This window comes from Rhinopithecus roxellana, chromosome 20, assembly GCF_007565055.1.
Source record: "Rhinopithecus roxellana isolate Shanxi Qingling chromosome 20, ASM756505v1, whole genome shotgun sequence".
NCBI classification, from domain to species: Eukaryota; Metazoa; Chordata; class Mammalia; order Primates; family Cercopithecidae; genus Rhinopithecus; species Rhinopithecus roxellana.
In genome coordinates this window covers 51,769,511-51,790,973 of record NC_044568.1, presented here as the reverse complement: position 1 = coordinate 51,790,973, position 21,463 = coordinate 51,769,511, and the positions used below count along the sequence as shown (strand labels likewise).

The following is a 21,463-nucleotide window of genomic DNA, read 5'->3' as shown; positions in this document are numbered from 1 at the left end:
TGGAGAGCAGGATGACTCTATTGGTGGCCCCAAAATTGGTATGTTATTTTTGGAATCAATTTGACAATACCTATTCTAATTGAAAACTCATAAACCCTTCAACACAGACATCCATTTTGGAAAAGAAATACCCACATGTGCGCAAAGAGGCAGATCTGAGATATTCACTGGAAACATGTTTATGATAGTATCATGAGTAACGCATGAACATGTGACCACTCCCTGCTGCTCATTTGGATCTCTAGGCGTCTTTGCAAACCCCACTGAGCTTGGGTGCTTAAATGCCAATTTGTGACAATTGGAAATACCGAAATGACTATCAATATAAAAATGGTGGCTGGGCACGGTGGCTCAAGCCTATAATCCCAGCACTTTGGAAGGCCAAGGTGGGCAGATCACGAGGTCAGGAGATCGAGACCATCTTGGCTAACATGGTGAAACCCCATCTCTAGTAAAAATACAAAAAAAACTAGCCGGGCGTGGTGGCGGGCGCCTGTAGTCCCAGCTACTCAGGAGGCTGAGGCAGGAGAATGGCGTGAACCCAGGAGGCAGCTTGTAGTAAGCCGAGGTCGGGGCCACTGCACTCCAGCCTGGGTGACAGAGCGAGACTCTGTCTCAAAAAAAAAAAAAAAAAAAAAAAAGGTAAAACAAACAATGATGTTTCTATACTGAATATTGTGCATTGGTTTAAAAAATGAGGTTGTGAAGTATTGTAGACATAGAAAGATCTCTAAGACATTGCTGGGAGAAAAAGTAAGCTTCCGAATAATGTGTTCAATATTATGCCATTTATGTGTAAGAATACAAGGTGGTAACTATTATATGTACACACATTTATGTGTGTGTGGATTCATAGAACGTCATCTTGAGGGGTACATAGCAAATTGGCCAGCAGTTTGCTCTTGGTGTAGAGCTATAGGTGGTTTTCATCATTTCTCTGAGCTCTTGTCTATTTTTCAAGATAGAGATTACTTTTGAAATTTAAAAAAAGTTAAAAATCAGCATGTGAGTGATAATGAGTTTTACAACATATTTATCTACTCTATAAGGGAAAGCAGTCTTCCTGCCGTTAAATCCAGGCGAGTTCAATATGCTTTTCAGTTTCCAAAGCTATGCCCATTTATAATTTTATTTTATCCTCGTAAATCCATCCTGAGCTGAGGGAGCTAATCGGCCTTCATGTGTGGGTGCCTGAAGATGTTTTAGGCATTTTTATTTTATTCTCAACTCTTATTCGAGGAGGGAAGAGTTGGCCTTTTCACCTAACATCTGATATGTCCCTCTCTCACTCCTTAATACTCTGTCTCCCAGGAGTGGCCTCGTGCCAGATCCTCTAGAATCCAAGGCCCCTTGGTGATGCATCCACCCAGGGCAAGAGAAGACCCTCACCAAGGTATAGGTAAGGGGGCCATGTCGCCAGGCCAGCACCCGCCCCCCCAAATTCTGATCTCTGAGAGTCTTTGCAAACCTCACCAAGCTTAGAAGCTTAAATCTCAATTTGTGACAAAGCTTACAGAAACCACACTAAATAGAAAGTCTTCATTTTTCTGAGCATATTGGAGATCTAAGAGGCCAAGGAGAGGAGCCTTGGAGGAATTTCTGAAGAGAAGGCAGAGGAAGAAGCAGCGGGCCAGGGAAGGGGGAACCAGGGTCTGGGATGTCACCTTCCTGATTCAAAGTCTGAGAGAGTGCCTAAGGGAAAAGTGCCTTCTAAGGGCAGCGTTGGAGGCAAATGCTGCTTTCTTTTCTCAGCACAGCCGCCCCAGAGCCCTCGGAGTCCTGGTTCCAGTGTCCTGCAGTAGGTTTCCCCAATGCTGGATCATGAAGCAGTGCTGAGTGGGGACGTCGATTTAGTCAGCTGCAGCCAAATTATGAAAAGTAAATACATTTAGAAAAACGAAATAGACCAGCACTCCCAAACTAATATGCATCACCTTGCTGCCATGGGAGCTTGTTAAAACACAGGTTGACACCGTGCAGGTCTCCAGTGGGGCCCTGGATTCTGCATTTCCAACTCAGACGACTCTGAGGCCACTGGCCCAGGGACCACACTTTGAGTACCAAAGGACAAGGTGTTAAGCTGGACCAGACTGGTACAAAATGTTTCAGCATGCGATGCACATCAGATCACGTCTAGTTTTTCGAGCATTTACTTCAAACGGGTGTGTGTACATGTGTGGGTACTGTGTTGACATGCATACTCTTGTAACAGAATGTGGTTCAAAACACTGAACTAGAACTAGAAGTAGGACTCGAGTCAAAGGAAGAACACTCAGGTGGCGTCTGACTATGCATCATTTTGACTAGATTTTAAACATGAAGACGTCACCATCAGGAACGTAGTTCTTATCTAGTCCCACGTTGCTTCCAATATGAACATTTGAACCTGTGCCATTTCCTGTGGCGAGGGCTTACACAGAGGGGTGAGAAGGGCATATCTATTTTGAATTCTCATTTCAAAACCTCCCAATATCATCGAAATCAACTGGCACAAACAGAGCGCCTGGGAGTTTCTTTCATAGAAATGGCCAAATGCGTCTATCAATGGAGCACACGCGAGCCCGGCGGAAGAGCCTGCCAATGGCCGCTCCATCAACTCTGGCAGATGTGTACATTACCCCTTTTGATCTCAGAGGATGCTGTATTTAGATGACATAATATGCTTTTGGTTATCTTTCTCGAAGGTAGAAGGGACGTAAGCAGATATCCACTTTTGCAAGATAAAATTAGCACCTCTTTGCTGGAAGATAAACATTTCGGCAGGAAAGCCCTGATTAAAGTACAAAGCAGCCGGGGGGTATTAGGCTGCACCCCTTTGAGCGAAATTCCTATTTATAATAAAAGGAAATAACATTGGTATGACATAGGGTAACAAAGAGAAGCCACCTACCACAGCCTCAAAGAAATAGCGTCGTTATTGCAGGCTTTCTGGAAAGTTCCACTATGATTTGGTTCCACAAAGGCCAACACTGGGGTTTAGGGGAGGAAAGGGGAGAGGGAGGCATTCCGTTGGTCTAGACCCTTTCTGCTCCCACGCTCCAGGGCTGCAGGAACAGTTGTGTGGTTTGCTGACTACGCAGGGCAGCATGGCAGTGGCAGGGAGTGGGGGCAGCTCTGAAGCTATTCAACCCAATGGAGAGCCTGGTCTGCCTGCAGAGGGGCACTGTTTTGATCATTCTGGGAAAGGCACCTGGTGGACTCTCCAAGGCAGTCGTTCTATTCCTCTAAAATAACTCTGCCCACTCCCATTTCTGTGCTGCGTCCACAGAGACCCATGTTCCCCAGAATGACGTTCCCTCTCAGTAGCTGCTCATGGAACAGTGGAAGGGAAAATCCCTGGTCCCAGTTGCAGACAGGAAGACGATCTAGCAGTGCACGTTGTTCCAGACTCTTCGTCTTTCTCCACTGGATGGCCGTCTTTCAAAATCAGAGCAGGCTAGCACCAGGAAGCTGCCTAAACTGTGTTTGCTGAAACTTGCAGAAATTCCCAGCAGCCTTGTAGCTCCTCACTTCTTCCTTTCTGCAGGAGGCATGTAGGGAAATCCACTTCATTCGACAGATATTTATGGCTGTTTGCTGCGTACCAGGCACGGCCAAAGCTGGAGGTCCGTGGTGGTGAGGCAGTGGGGAGCCCTGTCCTCACTGCCTAGCAGAGATGACAGACCAGGTGTGGAGAGGGCCATGGGAAGGGGATTTCACAACACAACAGCCCTTGAGACTCTGGGACTCGGCCTCTGCATGCATCCAAGGGATGAATCAGAGGCATCCAGATAATGAGGGGAGACGGACAGAGGCTCAGAGGCAGGCGGCTTGAGGGTAGACCTGCTTGGCTGGGTTCCACAGATGGGAGAAGGCTGGCATGGGAGCCAGGACACAGCATTTGGAGCCCTGTAAAACACATGGGTACCACACATCCCAGTTTGCCTGTTGCACATCCCACGTCTGTGACTACTGTTCCACTGTGATTATTGACAACATCCCCCTTGACTCTCAGAAGTGTCCAGGTTGGAGCAACGAACCATACAGACACTCTAGGAAGGATTTTAATAAGCAAGAAGATGACATGTTTGTGCTTGCTGGTGAAAGAGCACTCAGGCTGCCCTGCAAGAATGGCTCAGAGTCGGGGGACAGGTGGATGGGAAAAAAATGGCCACTGACCAGGGTAACTGCTTTGAGGAAAAATCAGCAATCAGAGCTTTGGGAGGTTCCTAGACACTGGCTGTGAACTGACACTAATTCTAGGAGACCTACAATGGCACTGGGTTCACCAATAGAAGCAGGGGCTTATGGAAGCTAACTGGTCCGTGGAGTTCTAGCTTAGATCTCTCCTAAAGTGGGCCCAGCGGGTCGCTGAACCTGTGCTGTGGTTATTCCCCCAGTGCTAGGGGGCATAATTGGAATAGACATACCCATTAGCTGGCAGATGGTGGGGAGAGAAAAGAGGCTTGTCGGGCAAATTCTGGTTACAGTTGATGACAGCGATTCTGATTCCAGGCTGCTGTTCATTTATGCACGGTCCTGGGTTACCTGAGAGGAAGGACTGTCCAGAAGGGGCTGCCTCCCACTTTCAGAATCCCCTTTGGGTCTGGGCTCACTGGTGAACCTGCACAGGCCTCATGTTAACCGCTTGTTTCTCCTCCTTGGGAGCTCCCCCAGCACCCAGCTAAATAGGGCTCCAAAATTATAAAGATGCATGGGTTATAAAGATGCATGGATTATAAAGATGTGTGGGTTATAAAGATGCGTGGCTTATAAAGATGTGTGGGTTATAAAGATGCATGGATTATAAAGATGCATGGGTTATAAAGATGCATGGATTATAAAGATGCACGGGTTATAAAGATGCGTGGATTATAAAGATGTGTGGATTATAAAGATGCATGGATTATAAAGATGCATGGGTTATAAAGATGCGTGGATTATAAAGATGTGTGGATTATAAAGATGCATGGATTATAAAGATGCATGGGTTATAAAGATGCGTGGGTTATAATGAAGCTTGAACTTGTTGACATCTTCCATAACAGTGAGGGTTGACATGGCCTAGAGCTCCTGCTGCTGTTTTATGGGTTGCACCTCTGAAGAGGGCAAGGACTTGGCCTGAGCCCACCCTTCCTGCTTTAGAGGGCCTTCCCCACCCTCCATTCAGGTCCCCAAAGCTCCTCATCAATCCTGGTTTTGCAGCCATTTATACCTTGATGTGCATTTCTGTTCTGGCATTTCCATTCCTCTTGGGGGAGGGTGTATTTTAGGGATCACATTTTGTGGTGAAACATTTCAGTGAGTCAGGCAGAGACAAGAGACGCTTTTGGGGTGTGCCTGTGATAACATGGATTTCCCTTGCTGTCCTTCTCTGAGCATCATTGAGCCCTTGGCTGTCAGTTCTCCAGGCTGCCCTGGGCCACGGTGGCTGCACCTGCTTCTCTAGGGAGGATCCCAAGGACTTACCTCCCTACATCTGACGTCCCCTCCTTGACCCTGAGTCTCTTTTGATGACAGACACGTTCAGTGAAACCAATTCCCTGTTCAGCCTTCCTATCATCACCTGTGTGGCTCTTCCAAATGCAGCCTCTGTTTAGCTCATCTGGAAAAACAGTCCCTCCACCCCCACCCCATGTTCCCTCTTCCAAATGAAAATATATATTTTTTTTCGTTTTTGAGAAATAGATTTGATATTTGATATATCAAAGAGAGGAGGAAAAGTTTCAATGGAATTTCTACTTTACAGTCAGGACAGATTTTATTTTTAATCACATCTTTGTGAGCTTTATTTAGGGGCTTGGCATAATCCATCTGGGGCTACTTCAAGGATTCTTTTTGCTTAAAACCTCCAAGATCTTCCCTCCTTAGGGGGAATATTCCCTGCAGGCTTGTAAGTGTCACCTGATCCACTTCAGCACTTAATCCAGCCCACAGCAGATTCAGACAAGCACTGAAAAGACAGTGGTGGGCCCCCATGCTCTGTGAAATTCAACAGAAACACAATACTAAACCTCCAAAAATGTAAGAAAAGCCAGCAAAGAGCAGAGGATCATGACTGCATTTTGCAGTCATCATATTTCATGTGTTGATTTGCTTTATTGGCTCATCTTCTGTTCCTTACCCCTTCCTTTGTTTTCTGTTTTTATGTCTTTTCAAAAAGCCACTTTCTTTGTAAGATAACAGTAGTCCCCCTTTATCCTCAGGGATATGTTCAAGACCCCCAGTGGATGCTTGCAACTGTGGATAGTATGGAACCCTGTGTATACTAGGGTTTTCCTGTACGTACCCACGATAAAGTTTAATTGATAACTGAGGCACAATACAAGAGTAAGAACAATGAGTAATAATAAAATAGAACAATAACAATATACCACCATAAAAGTTATGTGACTGAATCTCTCTCTCTCTCTCTCTCTCTCTCTCAATGTCTTATTGTACTGTGCTCACCTATTTTCAGACCCCATTGACTGAGGGTAACTGAAACCGCCTTGGAAAGCAAAACTGCAGATGGGGGGGACTACTGTAATTTATTTTTCTTGGCTTTTAATTTTTTTCTTGTTTAAATTAAAATGCAACTTACATGCAGGAATAGGGTACAGAGTACACAAACCTTAAATGTATAGCTTGAAGATGGTCACATATGTGGACACCCAGAGGGTCCCCCCCGCAAACCCTGTACAGAATACTATCCCAGAGATGGCCACACTTCCAATTTTGACTCTCAGTGTATTTGGAAAAACACCAGATTCCTAAATCGTGTTCTTGACATGGATGCCCTGACCTGCTGGTATTGGTTAACTCTGTCCTCTGGACAATCTGCCATGGTCTGAAGCCTTCCTGTGACCTTCTGGGATCCCAGACAGTGGGGCTCATTTGAAGGCACCCCATTTTCCAGCCTTCCCAGACTGGCTTCTGTCTTTTGGGATAAATTCAAAGTGTCACTTAGTCCTCCCAGTTTCTTCTTCAGCAACCTTGGCTCTCACGACTGCTAAGGCAGGACTTCAACGCCAGGCCCCTGCTTAACCGTTCTTGGCCAAACAGTACAATATGATTGATAGGGACCTCAATATGATAGGGACCTCAAGATAGGAACCTCTACCTGCCCACGTCAATCTTGAATTATAACTGGAGTCTGGCTGGGCAGGGTGGCTTAGACCTGTAATCCCAGCACTTTCAGAAGCCAAGGTGGGAGGATTGCTTGAGACCAGGAGGAAAAAGCCAGGTGTGGTGGGACATGCCTGTGGTCCCAGCTACTGGGGAGGCTGAGGTGGGAGGATTTCTTGAGCTCAGGAGTTCAAGGCTGCAATGAACTGTGATCATCATGTCACTGCTTGGAGAGTCTGGATGACAGAGTGAGACCCCGTCTGAAAAGGAAAAAAGAAAAAGCGAAAAAAGAGAAGTCTGAAGGTGAGAGTCTGAAGACGGACGTCCCAACTTCCTAACTCCGCTACAGTCGAGACTTTGGGTATGTCTCTTACTCCCTGCAAACTTCAGATCAGTGATGGCAGATTTGCAGTGTTTGCCACCGCCTTCCTCCTGGCAGACATCACCAGTCCCTCCTTTAGCTCCCTCCTGCCCAGGCTTGAAGAAGCATCTCAATCACCAGTTTTCAGCCTCAGCTGCACGTTGGGATCACATGGGAGCTTTGAGGAAATCCCAGTACTGGGGTCCTGCTCCCAAATATTCTGATTCAATTAGCTGGGGGTGCAACCTACGTAGGAGGTTTTTAAAAACCCACCCCTGGTAATTCTAAAGTATAGTAAAAGTTAAGATCTGTTGTTCCAAATCCTTCTCAAACAAGGCTTCAGGAAGCCACTAGCCTAAACAGACGAAATCCATGTCCTTTCTGTTCTAAACCCCGGCTACCCCGTGTGGTTCCGGGACCAGCGACTCTGGGCTCCCTAGTGCTAGTTAGTGATGAGACCCTCAGCCCCATCCAGACTTGCTGAATCTGAACCTGCCCTTTAGTCAGATCCCCAGGGGTTCCGGGCATGGCGCTGGGCTGGAGGAATTCCAAAGCCCCTCACAGCCTGTGATTTCAGCTCCATGAACCTCCCTCAACTGCGAATGCACAGGGGTTTTAAGAGCTGATGTTGCTCAGGGACTGACTGTTTTTATTTTAATATGGCCATTTGGCATTTCCCTTTATTTGTTTAAGGTTTGTTGTTAATTAATTAGCAGACATGTTTTCTCTGTATTATCTGTAAACAATTCTCTTAATTCTAATCTCATCCATAAAGCTATTCTCCCCAAAGAGCTTGTGACAATTAGAAAAATCTTCATGAACTCCACCTCCCAGTAAAAGTTCGTGCAGATTCAAGTGAGAGGCAAAGGCCCATCCGTAGGGTCATTTCCCCTGAACTTTGACCTGTAGGGTGTTGCCTGAGTGTAGGTTCTTCATGTACCCGAGGGGAGGCTCCTTAATAAGTGACACTGAGGTCTATCAAGGATCATCCGATGTGGATAGCCTTCGACTCTCATCATGACTGGGAATGTGTGCCAATGAAATAACTCAAAACATGGTAAAAAGCTCTACGGGTGAAATATTTCTGTAACAGAGATCAATTTAACAACGTGAATGCCCAAGAACAGGGAGGAAGACGGTTTTGTGTTAGAATATTGTTCACCACTTTAAAATGCTTACGTAAAGCTGCACCAAGGTTCCAACTACGTCTACATGGAAATTCACAGAAAAAGTTGAGGAAGAAAACACATGAGACATTAATAAAAGATGTATTACAGAAAAGAACTCAACCACAATCCTGCCACTCTGTTTTTCAAGTTTTTTATGTTTGTAAAACATTAGTATTTTCATTATGAATGTGTAGATACTTTAAATATAAGAATATATTTAGGCCGGGCGCGGTGGCTCACGCCTGTAATCCCAGCACTTTGGGAGGCCGAGACGGGCGGATCACGAGGTCAGGAGATCGAGACCATCCTGGCTAACACGGTGAAACCCGTCTCTACTAAAAATACAAAAAACTAGCCGGGCGAGGTGGCGGGCGCCTGTAGTCCCAGCTACTCGGGAGGCTGAGGCAGGAGAATGGCGTAAACCTGGGAGGCGGAGCTTGCAGTGAGCTGAGATCCGGCCACTGCACTCCAGCCTGGGCGACAGAGCGAGACTCCGTCTCAAAAAAATAAATAAATAAAAATTAAAAAAAAATAAAGAATATATTTAAAGTGCCATATATTTAAAGAATATATTCCCTGGTGCCACTGGGAACGGCATGTTTGTTGATAGTACAGTAATTTTTCAGTGATTGAAGATTTTATTTAGCAATTAAAGGAAGAAGGTAGGAAGAAAACCTATGCACAATACTGTTTCCTGATGGCAGAATTTCCTCCATACATCACCCTGCCGAATCACCGCGTCCTGTGATTTGTTTTTTTCTAGCTTTTCTTATTATGGGGTGGCCACCCCATTTTTAAGAGTTATTGCTCTCCACACAATCAAGTATTTTCTTTTTGTTGCCTGAGTTAAACAGGGATCTGATAATCCGTAATTTATTGAGAATTGCAAGCCAGCACTTTGCCCATGTCTGCTGTGCTTTTGCGGACAGGGAAACTAGATCCAGAGAGGGCAAGCTACTTGCCTGAGCAAACACAGCTCGCAGGGGGCAGACGCAGGATTTGAACCAGCTCTCAAGCCCCCACTTGTGTTGCCCAGCCCCCGTGGCAGAGCAGGCGTCCGGCTGTTGGGAGGGCCTCGAGGCCTTGAGTGGAGTGGCTTCAGGGCTGTTTATTGTTCCTGCGGCTCATGGTACAACCATCAACTTGATGTTTGAAGGGTGAGGGCGGAGGCACTTTGAAAAGAGCGGAGGAAAGCATCCAGGGGGTCTGCCTTTTAACAGACACAATAGAAACCAGAGGGCAGCCAGGGTGGCTGAAAGGCTGGTGGGTGGCCAGCAAGCCAGCCGGGTGTTCTGTGCCACTCTCAGATGACATTGTATATAGGACACAGACTTGGCGGCGAGGCTTGGAGCTGTCTGTGGGGCACTGCACATGGCCTCCCTGGGAGGGCTGGTGGACCTGGTAATGCATCCCCTTCCTGTGGGCATCTGCGGATCATCTTCTGCTGGCTGGGGACAGGTCAGCCGGCCTGAGTCCTGGCTGCTGGGGACCGCACGATACTGCCCTCAGCTACCTTGCCATCCGGGCATTTGAGAACATGGACAGAGTTCTCAGATGGATTCCTGGAGCAAACCCTGCAGTCATGACCTGATCAGTGAGGGGAATGAATTTTGGTCTGGTGGGCGACCAGACCAGACCACACGCACTGCACTTCATGTTTGCTGGGCATGTCCAATGGGACATGCACTTTTCAGGCCCTATTTTATGCAATCCCAATAAAAAAATCCTTGAGGTAGGGACCATTGCTCTCCCCAGTTTACAGAAGCGCAAACTAAGGCCCAGAATGGTTCATTCACCCAGGTGGCCGTCTAGGGTGTGACCCTGGGCAGTGTGACCTGGGCGCTCACTGCTGTTGTTTTTCTCCCGTTTTTCCAGCTCTTCCAGTGGACAGCCTGGCTTGGGCTCCTGACTCTAACACTTTGTCACTCTCCAGCAGCCTGGTCTTCAGCGATGGGCTGGCCGCTGTCTGCCTCAGTTTCCTCATCTACAAAATGAAACTAATAATAGTCCCACCTCCTGGGTTGTTGTGGGGGTCAAATGAGTCCTTCCACATATGATGATGTAACAGGAGTAGAAAACTCCTGGCATCTGGCAATAACTCAATAAAGGTGGTTATTAATACAATTATTATCATTTACTGTCGAGCCTCATCTGTTATGTTCTCCCCCTTATGAAACTGCATCTTCCTTTCCCTCCATCTCCTCTGATGTGAAATGTCGATAATGACAGTCAGCATCAGTGTCACTGAGTGGACGGGACACAGGACACAGAAAGCCATTGTTTCAAATCTAAGTCTCTGCAAAAACGTCTGGACCAGCGCATTTTTATTCTAAATATTCATTCTGTCTTTAGATGCACTTCCTGGCCCTTATCTGGAGCATGATTCTTTCTGACAATAATCATGTAGCCAACATATTTAAAATTCAACATATTAGACAGCCTGGCAGTTGACACAACGAGGGATCTTTTTGTAAGTGCTGGTATTTAGTGGTGACACTGGGGGAAAACACTAAGTGAAGCTTAGCGGTTCTCTTGTTATAAAAGAAAAGGAAATTGCCTTCCATTTAGGCTGAAGCAATTTTCAGACAGTGGGAAGGGGTCAGCTCAGTTGTGAGTTGTTTTTCAGATCGTATTGGCTTAGGAGCTGTTACATTCAAGTTGTGACTTCAGAACAAAAGAAATTGAACTTGCGTTTTGCTAAGTTTAAGTTGGTGACGCCTGGTTCCAACAGGTCCCAAGGAGAAGTGGTGTTTGCATTTGGCCCCCATGACCTCTGTGTTCCTCAATGGGGGCTGTGGTCCATGGTGGGAGACTCAGGGGCCAGGGCAGGAGCAGAGAGCATCCAGATGACCGTGCGCGCTGCCATCCAACTGGGCTTTCTCATTAACCCGTGGTCACACCGTCCAATTCATCAAAGAAAACTGAAGCAAGGGGCAGAACCGGCACATGCGTGGGTGCAGGTGAACCCCTGGCTTTGCTAATCGGGGTTCTCTTCCCATCTCAATCTGAGCAGAAAAACTAAGAGGGAAGCTGGGATTTTCCAGCCAAGCCCGCCTCGCAGGCCCACGCGTGGTCACTCCTAAGCGTCTGGTGTAAACAAGAGTCATTGTCTATTTGGTGGTGGGATTTCTCCTCTGAAAGCTTGCTGTGGTATCACCAGGGAAGCTGGAGGGGATTTGAGCCTCTCCGAAATCGAGTTGCAGATGCTGCCTTGAACTGAGCACTGCTGTTTCTTTGGGGGGAAAGGCGTTCTTCCTTGAGCGGCGGATCTATTCCTTCATCAGAATTATCAAGGTTCTGGTCAGCCAGTTCCTCTCCAAAACCACAGCCATTTTCAGGAGACAAAAACAGCCTGGGTTTGTAAGGGACCACTGAATGGCTTTATGGCATGCTTGGGAATTACGGAAGTCAAATCAAACAACATGAAATTGTGCCCTTCTTTTGTGTGCATTCATTAGAAGGACTTGGAAAATCAAATAATCAGGTATCGGTATTTGTCTTTTGTACAGAAACAATATTGTGAAAAGGCCCTTCGATGAATTCGTAAATTAAGGCAAGGAGATGCTTACTTAAAATGTCGAAAGCCCCCACAGATCTAATACTCCAAACCAAAAATTATATGCAGCACTGATAGTAGATTTTTTCGTCCTATCTAAATATGAAAAAGTATTATATGTTATATTGGCATTTAGGCGAAATCTTTCCCTTATAAGGTGTTTGACATAAATAGCTGTATTATGTAACTCTTCGATAGAAGGCATACACATATCTCTTAAAGGTTCCAGCTGCTATTGTTATCACTGGAGGCATAAAATTGGAATCCCAACTTCCAATATCAAATTTTAGCACAAACCCTATAAAATGTATCTTGTCAGAATGTGCCAGAACCGCTAAGCTCTTTTCGGCTGAACAAATTGCAGCTGGTGTCCTGAAAGGTCGAGAATCAACTTGCTGTATCCTCAGGGTTTAGGCAGCAAATTGGTCCCAGTTTTCACCCTGCTGCAGGGCCGGCTGGGGAGGGCAGGGGTTTAGATTAGCCGTGGCCTAGGCCGTTTGACGGGGTGACACGAGCCTGCGGGGCTGAGTCCAAGGCCTGGAGATAGGACCAACCGTCAGGAATGCGAGGAATGTTTTCCTTCGGACTCTATCGAGGCACACAGACAGACCATGGGGATTCTGTCTGCAGTGACAGCCTTAACATTTGCCAGAGCCCTGGACGGCTGCAGAAATGGCACTGCCCACCCTGCAAGTGAGAAGGTAACGTTTATTTTTGTATTTTTTTCTCTGTCTCCCATATACAGACTGTAGAAAGACCACCAAGTGTGGACCATTTTTTTTTTCCACCATGATGTACAATTCACATTTGTTAATAAAAAAAAAAGTGCCCGAGGTCATCCACCTAGACTTTTTTTTTTCTTAAACAGGAAACGGGTTTCAGATGTTTATATGTTGAAGAGTAAGGCTACTAATCTGTTTAGCCATTTAGCAGGCCCTGGCTAACTCTCTCGTACCTTTTAATGTTCAGACCCCATAGAATGACATTAATTTTTATCTCTCTTGTTATTTAGAATTAAAAAATAAAAACAAAAAACAAAAAAAGCACTTTCAAGAGTCACCTGCTTTTGGGGGACAGCTCCAGTGGAGGTTAAAATAATGATTCTGGTGGTTTCATTCAGTTGTGTTCTTAGCTGTTCTGTGCTGTGCGGTGGGTTTTGAGTATTCAACACTCCCACGATTCTTTAAAATAGAGCGTGGTCTCGTGTATTTTCATGTGTCTGTATCCACGAGTGGACATCTGTTGAAGCAACATATTTAGATGAACAGCTAAGGTTCATAAACGCACACACTTGTTCTGTCTATAGCAAGGGTGAGAATTGGTCTCCAATACTTTTCTTTCAATTTTCTTTGGGTTAGTGTGATGTTTTCCACGTTTCTTTTTAATGCTTGGCTGTGCCAGGTGACACAGAAAAAGCATTTCCCAGGGAGCCGATGATCGCTTCAAAGGGCTTCAACTTGATGCTTGGAAATAAAAAATTTTATTTTATTTCTGCCATTTTTTTATTCATCGCAGGGCCAGTAATTTTAAATAGTTGTTGCTGGTGCAAACGCTTCCCTGTTTAGTGTGGCAAATCAATGCTATTTTTACTCTCTTGGGGAGGTTTACATATTTATAGTCCAGGGAGAAAAGAGCACAAACGAGAAGTTTGGATGCTTTTTAAGTGAATTTGTTAGTATTCAAATCATTGGTGTAAAAGACTATTTTAAATGTAGAGTTCAAAGCAGAAGGAATAATATATTATTTGCTAAAACTGGATCAAATGGTTCCCCCTTTTTAACCCACCTGTGTTTGACCAAATGCTTTATGTTTACCCATCTTGCAAGGGTGCAAAAAAAAAAACTATTCTTGGAGAATTTCGTCAGGGAGAGAAAACCAGCTAAGATGAAATGAGCTCTTAAAATTTCAGCATCAGTATTTTCAGGATCAGTAAAAAAGTTACTTTCAGGATTAGCAAAATGTTATTTGCAAAAATTAAACATAGACAAAGAATCATCTTTTACTTCACTACAAGAATCCTCCCCTCACTCTCGTGTGTGTGTGTGCGTGTGTGTGTGTGTGTGTGTGTAGAAAGAGTTCTATGAGGCAAAAAATACATTTTCTTGTTTTTTCATCAGAGTACCAGAAGTGGCTGGAGAAAAGATTAGTACAAGTGTAAAAATGGATATGTTAATAAATGTCCAAACTCCTTTAAATGGAGATGAGATGGATATGATAAAACAAATTTTAAAATGTGTGTGTTTTTTTAATCAAACAAAAAGGCCATTTTTAGTGTCTTGGGGCATGTTTTAATTCGGCATTCAAATTATGCCAGGCATAGGTCTCAGGGACTCCCTGTGGAAACCCAGTGACAAAACAATACCACCATCACCTGCGCTGAAAAGTGGGCAAAAATAATAGAGTGGTTATCTCGAGAAAGCGGCTCCTGGAAAATGCATCCCTTAAAATGGAAGCACCCAGCAGAGGCTGATCTGTGGGGCTGGGGAGAAATGGAGCAATCGCCATCACTCCAGGCTCGTCTGAGAACCCCAAATTCCATTAAGAAAAGAATCTGCTGAGCAAGACCCTTCTGAAAGCCCCAGGGTGCTAAAGGAGCAGAAGGAAAGCCCGGCTTAGCATCCACATGGCCACCAAAGCCCGGAGGACAGGGGCTGCTGGGAGGAACTGATCTGATGAGAGGATCCATGAGAGAGCAGGGCAACTGCACTAAGTGGCCATTTCTCCAACATGGACAGGGCACCGGGGAGCTTGGCTAACATGGTCACTCAGCTTTCCTTTGTGGAATCACAGGAGAGGAGGCTGCTTTGGGCCAGCATTTACAAAAACTGTCTTTTTGGCCCCTGGACCCTGATGAATAGAAAAACTCTCCAGTCTGCAAACCCGCTGCAATCGCTGCATCAGCTCAGAGCCGAGATGCTTCCCAAATGAACACCTGGATGGTGTAAATCACCCTGACGGTAAACACTTCAGGCCAGGACGCAGGCTGCAGGCGGGGTGGGATGGCATCCTCCCACCCGGCCGGGGTCCATAAACCAGGCACTGGCCCTACGCTAATAAATGCTCCTTTCACAGCAAAAGACCCCTCCTCCCAGGCTGGGATCATAGTCCCTGTAGAGAGGGTGCACGGATAACCGACAGCATTTCTCCCACCCTCACCACCGTCTGACTTACCCTGGGCTGGTATCAGGGAGTGTTGTCAGGCATTTATGCCGTTATGAATGGCTTTACGATACCTCGAGAGGGGAACTAGGGTCACGGGCTTCATGGTGGCTATTTTCTGAAGGTGGCGTGAGAAGATAAAACCAAAATTCCAGGTCTGCTTTTTAAATAGCGTGCTAGTAAAATCAGAATAGTAATGACGGGAACCAAAAGATGGATCTGAAATGTTCCTAAGATTCGTGGGATCTACAGTGGCATTCCCTCTTGTAAAACACATTGAACTGAAATATTAAAATAACTCTCCCTCTTCTTGCTGCTGTCTTAAAATCCTTGACCGCTAATGGATGACCATTTGGTGTAAACAATTCTTATAAAAATCCCCGAATAGGGGAAAAGCAGAGGGTAGACAGTAGAATATATCTAGAAAAAGAACACCTCCTTGGGAATTTCTTTGCATTCGGATGCTCTACTTTAAAAAATAAAATCTCTCCGTATAATTATCCAGTTAGGAGGAGTCTTTTAAATGATATCTTTTGTCTTAAGCCAGACAGATGTGAGGACACACAATGTAAATGTTATACAGCAGCTTTGGGAGAGGCTTTTTATGGGTCTGTTTCTTTCCACTCACAGCACAGACTCGAGAAATGTAGGGAACTCGAGAGCAGCCACTCGGCCCCAGGATCAACCCAGAACCGAAGAAAAACAACCGAGAGAAATTATTCTTCAGCCTGAAATGAAACCGGGATCAAATGGTTGCTGATCAGAGCACATATTTAAATTGGAAAAGTCAAATTGAGCATTATTAAATAAAGCTTGTTTAATATGTCTGAAACAGAAAATGTCTTTGGAAGAGCATTTTAAACCTGATATTAAAATCTGGCCGAGCGCATGTCCCGAGGCTTCATTGGTGAGCACAGGCATTTGGGTCCTTTTGAGAAGTGCGGTCTTCTCCCTTCACGAGGTATTTTTTCCCCCAATGTCTAAAATGAAAGTAGAAAGGTTTTAGGTAGCTATTTAAAACTGTTCATGCAACATAATAAATATAAGACAACTGACCCGCGTTTTAATGTTTATTCATAAGACGAAGTGCAGCCCGGCTGTTGCAGTGACGCGGGCGGCTTGCTGGAGCCGAGAACACCCACGTGTGGGGGCGATGTTTTCCCACCGCCGTGCAGTGGGTTAGCAACTGACCCGTGCTCCCACCAAACCTAAAACCACTCTCTAATGGGCTTTACAGTATTTACATTTTGAATTTTATTTATAGGACACCAGATGTCTATGTTCAAAAGAAAAAAAAAATCATTTGGAATATAAAATCCCCCCCCTTCCCCACATTCGTTAGCTGAGGAGATATTTGCCTTCCCCCCTGCAATGCGTCAATGCCTTGCAAGCCAGTTCTGAGCTGCGGTTTATGGTCTTCTTGGAGGTTAGGGAGGCGGGAGACTGAGCATTTATTCCTATTTTCTGTGTGACCACGGGCGTGCCTTTATTTCTGGGACATGTTTTCTCCTGAGACTCTTTGCATCTCTCAGCGACCAGCCTCTTACTCATTAAACTCTTCTGACACAGAGGAATGGAGCTGGGCAGAAGCTCAAAGCCGGACCTTAAGAAAACTGCTTAAGATCTTACCCGAGCTGCAGTGTCCGGCTGTGAGAGCTGGGGCAAGCAGATAACTGTATCTTTCTTCCTTCATCCCTGAAAGTGGTCTTAGAATAAAAGTGCTTCAAAAACACAACTGGATATTTTTATTCACTTCTTGATTGTTTTCTTTGTCAAATAACTTCAGAACATGCAAACCCAACAAGGCACACGGCCCAACAGCCCTCCCCTGACTGATCTGCCTGAAACTGCCAGTCACTTCTCATCTCCAAATCACACAGCAGATTCTACAGATTCATTCCTAACACTGAACCTCTCCCAGGGCCCTCCAGGAAATTGCCCCCCCTCCCCACAACACAGATAGAAGAGCAGTTAATTTTTCAGTCCAGACCCACTCCAGAGGTTCGGCCTGACTCCTTCCTGTAAGTCCTACCGGCCAGGGGTGAGGGCAGCACATGAGATCACCCTGCAGACGGACTTTGAAGCGCCGCAGAGAACGGTGGATAGGGGCTGAGGCCACCGTGGAGCGCTCGCTAGGGCCAGGTGTATTCCAGGTGCATTCTGCATATCACCTCTGCTCTGTTCACCTCCAGAGGTGTCACAGCCCCGCTGCTTAGTGAGGCTCCTGACCACTGTGCATACTGCCCGGAGGGACAGTGGCCCTGAAGAAAGACACTGAAAGCCTAGGGGTTGAGCAGCCACGCCTGGCACCTGGCGGCTCCAAGGGCTCTGGAGAGAATCGCCAGTCCCCAGGCTAAGTTCTGGTTCCCCCAACTTCGAGCTGAATTTCCAAATCCACATCCAAAGAAAACAGCCTCAGGATTCCTTCCGTGATTTACTTTGAATGCCCTTATGAGGCCAGAGGGGAAGGTGTAGTGGCAAGTGAGTGAGGACAGAAGCTATGACAATCTGAAGCCAGGGTGGGTGGACGTGTGTTTAATGCCCCTCCCAGGGCCTGGAGGCCAGAGCTGGAGGCCAGGCTTGAGAAGGGCCTGAGTGCTGCCTCAGTGAATCAACAAGAGTCCAGAGAAGCCTGTTTGTTCTTTACACCTCTTGAGCATCAAAAGAGAGGAGCTGAGATCCAGAAGGTCATAGCTGCAGGACTCAGTATGTTGCTGGCCTGGGACACCAGGAAGGGAAACCAGAAAGAGGGAGATGAAGGAGGTGAAGATGGGATTCCAGGCAGGCACATAAGAAAGAGGTGGAGTTGAAAACGCTTTGGGGCTAGAGACCAAGGGAGAGGGGAGAAGTCCTGGTGCTGTTAACAGCCAGGCAGAGCTGAGAAGATTGAGGCAGGGTCAGGGGAGTGGGAGGCAGGCAGTGCTCTCTGGAAAGTGCAGGGATGAGGAGAGGCTGGGTGGGTGGCTGAGGGAGGTGGCAGGGATCTGCCCCATTCTCCTGTCACTGGCGCTCACTTCTGCTGCAGAGACCTTTGTCTCCTGCTGTCCCCAGCCCAAGGCTCCCATCCTAGGCCCAGCAGTTCTCATTCCCTAGAGAGTTTTATGGCACAGATGCCCCCCAGGGACTCAGAAGACCCTGAGGGCGTGTGACTGCTTTATTTATTTATTTTTATTTATTTTTACCAGCTCCCAGGTAATTCTGTGCGCAGCCAGGGATTGAGAACCGCCCCAAGCCTAAACTTCTAGATTCAAACTTAGGAAATAGGCTTCCATTTAATGAACTGGAGACTTTTGAGGTTTTGTTTCTTTGTCTTTAATTCCTGCTCCCTAAGGATGCCCTGCCAGGGTGGGGCTCACCTTGGTCTAAGGGCCACAGCAGCCTGCGAGGAAAGCACCACTGCAGCCCACTTGACACCCGGGAGGTGGCGCGAGCTGGGTGGGGGCGCTTTGGACTGGTTCTTTGTGAAGCAGAAACGCTCTCAGCTTTAGGAGAGGTTTCCAGGATGCCCACATCTGTTCTGTCGCTTTGTTTGTGTGTTGGGTCTGAAGGAAAGTGACCCGGCCCCTGGTTATCTTGTGCTGCTCCCTACCCTAGCCCGAGGGCCTCGCTGTCCAAACCGAGAGCATGCACAGGACTGGCCCAAAAGCGACCTCAGGAACGCTCCCCATCATCAGCATGGGGATCTCCCTTTCTTAGTAAATACAGTAAGACAAAACCCAAGAGAAAACTTAAAAGCCTTCTGGGAAAAATTCAAATCTTGTTGAATTAAGATGAATTCCAGTTATTTGTTACAAGTATTTACAATGCTACATTGGCTCACTTGCTTTTCTGTAAATCACAAACCTCGTTAATGACAGCTAACATATACATATATGTAGAGGGAGAGAGAGAGAGAGAGAGAGAGGGAGAGAGAAGGGAAGAGAGGAAGAGAGGGAGAGAGAGGAGGAGAGAGGGAGAGGAGGGAGGGAGAGTGTGAGGGAGAGGAGGAGGAGGAGGAGAAGGATAGAGAGGATAGAGGGAGGGAGGAGGGAGAGATGGCTAGGGTCGTCCTCGGACGGAGCTAGACAGTATCGATAGAGAGGGAGAGAGAGAAAGAGAGAGAGAATATCTAGTGAGTCAGGCACCATTTCAGGAGCCTCACGTCGGTTAATCTATTTCACTGTGTCCACTACCCTATGGGGCAGGTATTTTCTGTGCCCATTTTACAGATGGGGTAAGTGAAGCCCAGAAGACTTGCCCCCAGGCATACAGCTAGTAAGTACCAGAGCTCAGATTCGGCCCCTGACCTCTGCAGGGCAGTGGTGCTGAGAAGAGAGGAGGGTATTATTATTAAATTGGAAAACATGATGATTATTTAAGAGAGTTTCTTAAGTGGTGTCCTCAGAGCCACAACCCAGCCAGTTCTGCTGCTCTGGGAGTCACTTTTCCTTTCTGAGGCCTGAGTTTCCTCTTCCATAGCTGGGATTAGCAGCGCCTGCCGTGGGGTGGCCTCGTGATGTGGCGCCCACTGCATCTCTCTCCCTTGTGCACCCGCCCAGGCCTCCAACACCGATTTCCTCCTCTATTCTTTCTGGTTCCTGAGCCCTGAGGGTTTGAATTGTGTGGAGCTAGGTTCTGTTTGTTCTCAGGGAAGAGAAGAAACCTTTCTGGAAATATCAAACCAATTTTTGCTGGGACAACACATGAGGCTTGAGACAAAAACACGGCAGCAAAACAAAAATTGGAGCAGGCTTAGAAAAGATGTAGGCCCTCTGTCTTTTGGATTCTGGGAATGAGGTGGACTTTCAGCTCCAGCTTCTCCCTAAGATGGCGGGAGGACACACAGGCCCCTAGCTCTGCAAAGCTTTGGGGAGTCTCTGAATCCCAGACACCCCAGAGGACACAGTGCCTCAGTGCTTTTCCTTGGGGGAGATGATGGTTTGCACGGAGCCTGGCCCCAAAGCCAGCATCCCTGCAGCCTGTGTGGCCAGGGCAGGGTCCTGCCTCTCCAGGGATGGGCAGGACTGGGATGTAGCAACCCCTGTCCAGGAGGTGTCCTTCAGCCCCCTCCCTCCCGCCAGCAACCTCCAGGTCCCACAGACCCACCGCTCAACCTGAGCTCTAGGTGCCGCCGTCTCCTTAACTGTGAAGTGGGCCTCAACCTGCCTCTGAAGTGTGGCTGTGGGGATTACCTGAGATAATGTTCGAGGCTTATAAAAGGTCAGTACAGAGCCTTCCAGAACCCTCCACAAAGTCATAACAATAAAAAACAGCACAAGTGGGGTCCTTGCTCATAAACATCTCCTCCTCATACCAACCAAAGGAGGTGGTCACCACCACAAACCCATTTGTCAGATGTCAGCCCCGAGGCCCAGGGCAGTGCTGTCGTTAGACCAGGGCCACAGGTGGAGCTGAGATCTGAACCCAGGTGGTCTGGCTCCAGGGCTGTTTGTTAACCATCAGCCTCTCCAGGCACTTGACAGATGGGAGTCATTGTTATTAGTTTGGTTTTGGTCAAAGATTTTTTTTTTTAATTAAAAAAAAAGTTTTATGTTGAGATAATGGTAGATTCCTAGGCAGGTGTGAGGAGTAACACAGAGAGATCTCTGTAGTCTTCATCCAGTTTCCCCCGCTGGTAACAGTGCAGTGTCACCACCAGGATGCTGGCCTTGATGCAACCCACTCGTGGATTTAACATGTGTAGAGCATATTCAGGAGAAATGTTGAAAAAGGACCGAGAGCTAGGTGAGGCGTGGACGATGCTGTTCGGACCCGCCCCTTCCACCCTATACCTCGTATTTGCAGGTATTTTCGGCACCATCTGACCCCACTCTGAATCTCTGATATATGCCCTCCCCCAGGAAAATGCAGGTCCCATTAGGCGGCTAGTTTTTGCCTGTTAGGGTCTGTTAATGGTGGAGAGTCCGTATCCAGACAGGTCTGCAGCAACCTCAATTCTTGCCTCCTCAGAAGGAAGAATTCGACGGAGAGGCATAAAGCACAAGGAGAGACCAAGGCCAGTTTTAAAGCAGGAGTAAAAGTGTATTAGAAAGCTTTAGAGCAAGAATGAAAGGAAGGAAAGAAAGTACCCTTGGAAGAGGGGCAAGTGGGTGACTTGAGAGATCAAGTGCACAGCTTGACTTTTTGACCTGG

General features: G+C 46.8%; 1 long non-coding RNA gene across 1 annotated transcript; it reads left to right on the top strand.

Annotated features, from left to right (window-relative positions):
- Positions 1 to 12,641: 12,641 nt before the first annotated feature.
- On the top strand, positions 12,642 to 16,170 carry LOC104656017. The gene is made up of 2 exons (XR_747061.1): positions 12,642 to 12,873; positions 15,962 to 16,170. It is a non-coding gene; the product is annotated as an uncharacterized LOC104656017 (long non-coding RNA).
- The last annotated feature ends 5,293 nt before the right edge of the window (positions 16,171 to 21,463 follow it).